Source organism: Cherax quadricarinatus, chromosome 75 (assembly GCF_038502225.1).
Source record: "Cherax quadricarinatus isolate ZL_2023a chromosome 75, ASM3850222v1, whole genome shotgun sequence".
Lineage (NCBI taxonomy): Eukaryota > Metazoa > Arthropoda > Malacostraca > Decapoda > Parastacidae > Cherax > Cherax quadricarinatus.
The window spans coordinates 14,765,259-14,773,912 of record NC_091366.1 but is presented as its reverse complement, the minus strand read 5'-3'; positions in this window follow the sequence as shown (position 1 = coordinate 14,773,912).

Here is an 8,654-nt window from a genome sequence, read left to right as displayed (position 1 = left end):
TCTTAACCTCTCTCTTTTTCTCCATATACTCTTCCCTCCTTGCATCACTTCTACTTTGTAAAAACTTCTCATATGCTAACTTTTTCTCCCTTACTACTCTCTTTACATCATCATTCCACCAATCGCTCCTCTTCCCTCCTGCACCCACTTTCCTGTAACCACAAACTTCTGCTGAACACTCTAACACTACATTTTTAAACCTACCCCATACCTCTTTGACCCCATTGCCTATGCTCTCATTAGCCCATCTATCCTCCAATAGCTGTTTATATCTTACCCTAACTGCCTCCTCTTTTAGTTTATAAACCTTCACCTCTCTCTTCCCTGATGCTTCTATTCTCCTTGTATCCCATCTACCTTTTACTCTCAGTGTAGCTACAACTAGAAAGTGATCTGATATATCTGTGGCCCCTCTATAAACTTGTACATCCTGAAGTCTACTCAACAGTCTTTTATCTACCAATACATAATCCAACAAACTACTGTCATTTCGCCCTACATCATATCGTGTATACTTATTTATCCTCTTTTTCTTAAAATATGTATTACCTATAACTAAACCCCTTTCTATACAAAGTTCAATCAAAGGGCTCCCATTATCATTTACACCTGGCACCCCAAACTTACCTACCACACCCTCTCTAAAAGTTTCTCCTACTTTAGCATTCAAGTCCCCTACCACAATTACTCTCTCACTTGGTTCAAAGGCTCCTATACATTCACTTAACATCTCCCAAAATCTCTCTCTCTCCTCTGCATTCCTCTCTTCTCCAGGTGCATACACGCTTATTATGACCCACTTCTCGCATCCAACCTTTACTTTAATCCACATAATTCTTGAATTTACACATTCATATTCTCTTTTCTCCTTCCATAACTGATCATTTAACATTACTGCTACCCCTTCCTTTGCTCTAACTCTCTCAGATACTCCAGATTTAATCCCATTTATTTCCCCCCACTGAAACTCTCCTACCCCCTTCAGCTTTGTTTCGCTTAGGGCCAGGACATCCAACTTCTTTTCATTCATAACATCAGCAATCATCTGTTTCTTGTCATCCGCACTACATCCACGCACATTTAAGCAACCCAGTTTTATAAAGTTTTTCTTCTTCTCTTTTTTAGTAATTGTATACAGGAGAAGGGGTTACTAGCCCATTGCTCCCGGCATTTTAGTCGCCTCATACGACACGCATGGCTTACGGAGGAAAGATTCTTTTCCACTTCCCCATGGACAATAGAAGAAATAAAAAAGAACAAGAGCTATTTAGAAAAAGGAGAAAAACCTAGATGTATGTATATATATATATATATATGCATGTGCGTGTCTGTGAAGTGTGACCAAAGTGTAAGTAGGAGTAGCAAGATATCCCTGTTATCTTAGCGTGTTTATGAGACAGAAAAAGAAACCAGCAATCCTACCATCATGCAAAACAGTTACAGGTTTTTGTTTCACAGTCATCTGGCAGGACGGTAGTACTTCCCTGGGTGGTTGCTGTCTACCAACCTACGAGTTCATGTTTATACAAAAATACCCCTATGATTGGCAAATTTTACGATTGCCGGGAACTACGAAAAGCGGGGGACCACTGTATTAGTAGACATTCTTTATTTGTTCGCCGCCCCTGTTTGCTCGGTCCCTTCTCTCTTCGCCTACATTCGCTCTTGCCTTCTCTTCAATTTCCACCTTTCTATGTTCATGTAGCATCTCACTTTTCCCTACCCCCCTGGGAAGTTCCAACTGTTCGAGTCTGTTCTTTCTCACTCCCTTGCTCGAAAGCCCAACTGTCTACGGTAGCTTCCCGCTCTCTTTTTCTTGACCACTTCCACTCTCATTCTCATGCCATTACAGTGTACACAGATGGCTCTAAGTCTTCTGACGGCGTAGGATTCGCAGCAGTGTTTCCGGACAGCGTTGTACGAGGGCATTTACTATCTTCGGCTAGTATCTTTACTGCTGAATTGTATGCCATTCTTGCAGCACTAATCCGTATTGCATCTATGCCTTTGTCATCATTTGTGGCTGTCTCAGACTCCCTTAGTGCTTTACAGGCTATACAGAAATTTGATACACCTCACCCCTTAGTCCTCCGTATCCAACTTTGGCTACACCGCATCTCTACCAAGCATAAAGATATTGTTTTTTGTTGGGTCCCTGGTCATGTTGACGTACAGGGCAATGAACAGGCAGACTGCTGCGTGATCAGGAGTACATGACCTACCAGTTTCATATAGAGGTGTTCCATTTATGGACTATTTTGCTGCAATAGCTACCCACCTTCACGCCCGTTGGCAACAACGTTGGTCTACCCTACCCGGTAACAAACTTAAATCTATTAAACCGAGTATAGGTTACTGGCCATCTTCTTGTCACCAGTGCCGAGGTTGGGAGACTACTCTCTCCCCTCTCCGCATTGGCCATACTCGTCTTACCTATGGAGAGGCGCCCTGCTCCTCTCTGTGAGAATTGTCAGGTTCCATTATCGGTCAGCCACATTCTGTTAGACTGCCCACTTTATCAACGAGCACGCAGAATTTACCTCCAATGTCGTTTTCGCTCCGCTGCTCTCTTTACCTTCCCTTCTCGCTGATGGACCCACCTTTCATCCGGACTCTGGAGAGAGAGAGAGTTCCGGGGGTCAACGCCCCCGCGGCCCGGTCTGAGACCAGGCCTCCTGGTGGATCAGAGCCTGATCAACCAGGCTGTTGCTGCTGGCTGCACGCAAACCAACATACGAGCCACAGCCCGGCTGATCCGGAACTGACTTTAGGTGCTTTTCCAGTGCCAGCTTGAAGACTGCCAGGGGTCTGTTGGTAATCCCCCTTATGTGTGCTGGGAGGCAGTTGAACAGTCTCGGGCCCCTGACACTTATTGTATGGTCTCTTAACGTGCTAGTGACACCCCTGCTTTTCATTGGGGGGATGGTGCATCGTCTGCCAAGTCTTTTGCTTTCGTAGTGGGTGATTTTCGTGTGCAAGTTCGGTACTAGTCCCTCTAGGATTTTCCAGGTGTATATAATCATGTATCTCTCCCTCCTGCGTTCCAGGGAATACAGGTTTAGGAACCTCAAGCGCTCCCAATAATTGAGGTGTTTTATCTCCGTTATGCGCGCCGTGAAAGTTCTCTGTACATTTTCTAGGTCGGCAATTTCACCTGCCTTGAAAGGTGCTGTTAGTGTGCAGCAATATTCCAGCCTAGATAGAACAAGTGACCTGAAGAGTGTCATCATGGGCTTGGCCTCCCTAGTTTTGAAGGTTCTCATTATCCATCCTGTCATTTTTCTAGCAGATGCGATTGATACAATGTTATGGTCCTTGAAGGTGAGATCCTCCGACATGATCACTCCCAGGTCTTTGACGTTGGTGTTTCGCTCTATTTTGTGGCCAGAATTTGTTTTGTACTCTGATGAAGATTTAATTTCCTCTCATTGACTTTTTGACAACAACTGACTGACTTCACAAACTCTGATGATACCTTCAGCCCTTTCTACCTCGATCTCTTGCTACCCTCTACCCCGCACTATCCCCTGCCCCGCTGTTTTCTGTAACCTACTGATCGCCCCTCTCCCCTTCTGTCGCCCAATACCCTCGCTTCCTTTCCTATCCTGCAGCGCTGTATAGCCCTTTTGGCTTAGCACTTCTTTTTGATTATAATTCCCCTCGAGGGAGGTTCCTTGATGCTGGTGAGTGGCTCTTGATATAGGGAATTGGATCTGTGCTCCAGTTCCCTGAATTGAGCCTGAATACCTTCCATCCCTCCCTCCCACATGCGTTGTATAATCCTAAGGGTTTAGCGCTCCCACATGATTATAATAATAATAATTTGATTATAATAATAGTTTTGAAACACTGCTTTGGTGTACAGTTTTTTGAAGTTTGAAATGACCTGCTGGTCCATGGGCTGGATGAGCGGAGTTGTATTAGGGGGCAAGAACTTCACTGTGATGAAACTAAACTCCTCCACCATTTGCTCTTCCAAGTCTGGAGGATGAACAGGAGCATTGTCCATTACCAGTAGACACTTGAATGGCAATTTATTTTCTAGGAGGTATTTCTTCACACTGGGGCCAAACACTTAATTAAACCAGTCAAGGAAAATTTTCCTTGTGACCCATGCCTTACTGTTAACCTTCCGCATCACACACAAATTACTCTTGGCAACACTGTTTTCCTTGAACACACTGGGATTTTCAGAGTGATACACCAGTAAAGGCTTCACTTTGCAATCCCCACTAGCATTACTACAAAACATGAGAGTTAGCCTGTCTTTCATAGGCTTGTGTCCTGGGAGTGCCGTTTCCTCCTGCCTGATGTAGGTCCTCTTTGGCATTTTCTTCCAAAAGAGGCCTGTTTCGTCACAATTGAATACTTGTTGGGGTTTGAATTCTTCAGTGTCTACGTACTCCTTAAACTCCTGTACAGACTTCTCAGTCGCTTTTTTGTAAGAACTGGCAGCCTCGCCATGCCTTACCACACTGTGTATGCCACTACACTTCTTAAATCTCTCAAACCAACCTTTGCTGGCCTTAAAATCACAAGCATCACCACTCGTTGCAGGCATTTTCTTTGAGTTTTCCTTTTCTCACCATGTACTGCTTGAGGCAGGATTTTTTCTTGTACTGTGCACACTCACTGCACAGATACATTATCTCAAATTTAGACCAAAATTCACTTCTCTCAACTTATCTGAGGTATCTTTGCTCAAAACATACATTTACGCGAGGGGCCCTGGCATCGTCAAAAACGTACATGTAGGTGACAGCCACTCAAACAGGGCTTCCTACAGCTTCATTTCCTACCACATAATTGCAGAGAGCCATGTACATCCTCAACAGAAACAATGGAAACACAACAGAATTATTTGTCAAATACATCATTTTACCAGGAACATAGCTCCTAATATATCATTGCTAATGATACAGACTTGTGAAAATAGCCACCATCTCCTTGACTTCCATTAAAGACTTAGTGAAAAAATAAGAAAGTGCAGACGACAATACAAGGCTGGTGAATGCATCATACCCTGCAGAGGTTGCGACAAAATAGTATGTACGTGAAATGATGAGAAAACTTTAACTCAGACTTTGAAAACACCAAAACACCTGCAGACAGAACAATCAGAATAATGCATGCCTACAGTATAGAGCAGAGGAGGGTCATGAAATTCAATGAATCTACACCAGTAATTCCAGAAAATAATTTGTGCAAACACAGGTGCCTGGAAGCAGTAATAATAGCAGCAGTAATAATAGCAACAACCAACACAGTGGAACAGTACATATCTAGAACCTTGGCTAAATGATTGCAACACAACATTAACACTACAACTGAATGACACCACTATGTTATGGAATACTGCAAGAGGTCTACTTCCCTATTAAATTTTACATTTGTCCAACCTCCATTGCTGGCAGTTCCTCAAACTCTACCCATCTCACCAAAACTGAACTACTACTACCACCCTCTCACAGCTTGCAACCTGACTCCAATCTCTTGAGGTACTATTTATTTTTGGGTAGTCTATGTACATATTAGGACTGAAGATGTGTATGGCAAAACATTTTCTTAAATGTCTTGGTCAGTGCATAAATGTCTTTTACTCACAATACTAAACTCTTTCATAATGGTCTCAAGGCTAATCTCTGCACATGCTGCAATACCCTAATGTAATGCATAATAAGGACAATTTATTTGCAAAATATTACACTATCCTGTTGAGAGGCAATTTTGAAGTTAAAATATGGTTCAAAACAGTTAAAATATACTAAAAATGGGCACAACATTATCCATGCTCAGCAAAAGCAACAGGGCATATTGAACCAAGACAAAATGTTTGTGATACACTCATCTGATGTTGGGCAATTTCTGTGTCAGTCAAGAATAATGAGTACCTTGCAACAACTAATTACTGTGGCTCTTTTTTATTTTTTTTATTATAATAATTATTACAGTGGCAGCTACATTAATGTCTTCTTATCACTGCTTTTGACCCTAAAAGCATTAAATGTCATAAAGTTGACTTTTTTTATGGTCTGTGTAATACAGTACTGGTGGTGTTACAAAAAACGCGATTCTAAAAGCTTAGAGATCTCCAGTGAATACTAGAAAGGACTACCCTTCTAGCATCCAGCCTGTTACTGGGTTTTCGTAACAATTAGTCAGTATCCTTGTCCAATTATCCATTAGAATTCAGTATGATTCAATAGTGCTTCAGGATTACAACTGGTAGGCTACTAACTAGAGAAATTAAAATTTAATAAATTTATTAAGTATCGTCTAGAGGTATATCAAATTAAATTAAATTAATCGCAGTGATCAAAATATTCACTTCTCTCGTGTACAATAGTATTGTGCTGAAAGCACATATCACATTTATAATTCTTAAGTACCGTCTGGTACATTAACATTTAATAAGATATTACAAATATGTACAAGTAAGTTTGTGTGTATGTGTGTAAGTGCTCTAAGTAATTCGCTATGTCTCACGACTCGACTAGACTTAAACAAGTGACTGACAAAGTCCTCAAATAAACTAACTTCTTGACCAACTGGCAATAGAACAGTCTGCTTGAACAACAAAAAGAAGGCTAAACCCAATAGCAATATAACAAGCAACTGCGACACAAAATCAGGAACAAGGAGATAATATAACGACACTAAGTAGGGACCATCTGCAGATCCTCCACAAAAGTCACAAAACTTCGATACTACTGAATCTAAGTTTATCATAAAATCCCGACTGTGACAGTACACAGAAACCAGTACAAATTAGGTCAGAAGCTACAGCTCAGGACCTGAGTTACTCAGTGTCTATGAGACACACAACCTCAGTACAACGTCGAAAATCACTAAGTCTATACAATGTTCTGTGAACAGAGTCTCCAGAACTAACAAGAATAATGAGACAGACGATCTGTCCAACCACCAAGAGAGTCTAGATCAGACTGAATACTTCATGTGAGGTGAGGACACCCCCCCTCGATCACGTGATAGCTCCGTGGGTCGCTGCCCAGCAAGAAGCCGGCAGGGAAACAAGCAAAGAGCGATAATTACAGTAGTTAGACAATCAAGACTTGAACTGAGCACATATGTTACATCCTACCTAAGAACAAGACTAAGTCAAATAATAATATAAAGTCATATATTTACGATTTAGCTATTATCGCAAATATAAGCAATATAAAATTATATGAAAAGGTAATAATTATATATATATTTTTTTTCAACAAGTCGGCCGTCTCCCACCGAGGCAGGGTGACCCAAAAAAGAAAGAAAATCCCCATAAAGAAAATACTTTCATCATCATTCAACACTTTTACCACACTCACACATTATCACTGTTTTTGCAGAGGTGCTCAGAATACAACAGTTTAGAAGCATATATGTATAAAGATACACAACATATCCCTCCAAACTGCCAATATCCCAAACCCCTCCTTTAAAGTGCAGGCATTGTACTTCCCATTTCCAGGACTCAAGTCCGACTATATGAAAATAATTATGTATATACATATTAATCATTGCAACCCATTCAGGGGTTGCAACATCCCCCCCAACACGACAAACGGTCGCACTAGGAGTTGCATTAATGTCTTTCACATTACTGATTACTCAGGTTACATTACTAACAGTTTAATATAAAAAAATATTAGTCAATCTTGTGCCAAGCACTTCTATAATTTCACAGCGTATATACAATAAGATATGCCCCTAGTACTAGGGCAGTACACAGTATCATATCTCCGCATACTCGTGGTTATGTACATCAGTGCAGAGACAGGATAGCGCAGACAAGCCTGACACGTTGAGGCTCGAACATAGTGTTGACAGCATAATAGTCTTGTGCTATAGACAGGAGATGGCATTCCACTCTTAAGTAGTGGTGGTGGAATGCTATGCAGTATGGACATCTGGGTATGAAACAGCTTAAGGTGTGTAGTGAGGGGGGGAGGGTCTGCGGCAGGACAGTGTTCCGTCACGCAGTACATCGTCCACACAACACTACCCACTCAACACTCAGCTTATGTCTCCTTCTCACACACATCATCACTACTGTGGATATATAAATAGATTAATTAGACATGACATGAGTATACATAGTTAATATGGGCTGGAGGGATTACGTTACTTTACTGAATTTGACATAACAAGTAACAAAAGGTATTTGGGCATTAAAATTACGTTAATTTACTGTAACTGATAATTATTAAGGATGTGACAGAGCGTCAGCAATTACATTACAATGACCACTTATGTGTTTTATACTAATAGAATAAGGTTGGATTCTGAGAGCCCACCTCATGATCCTAGCATTTTTACTCTTCATAATGTTTATGTAAGTGAGTGGATTGTGGTCTGAAAAAAACGTTAATTTTAAATGGGGAAGTGCCCAAATACACGTCAAAATGTTCCAAGGACACCACAAGAGCTAGAGCCTCTTTCTCAATAGTGGCATAATTTTTCTGGTGTCGTTTAAGCTTAGATGAATAGTAACATATAGGATGGAGAATGTCAGTGGATGTTGACTGTTGGAGCAGCACAGCGCCCACTGCATAACCACTCGCATCTATATGTAAAAAAACCCTTGCTCATCTTTCATGGGGAGCTGATCGTCGAACCCTCCTTCACCTACATTCCACCCTTATTTTATCGAA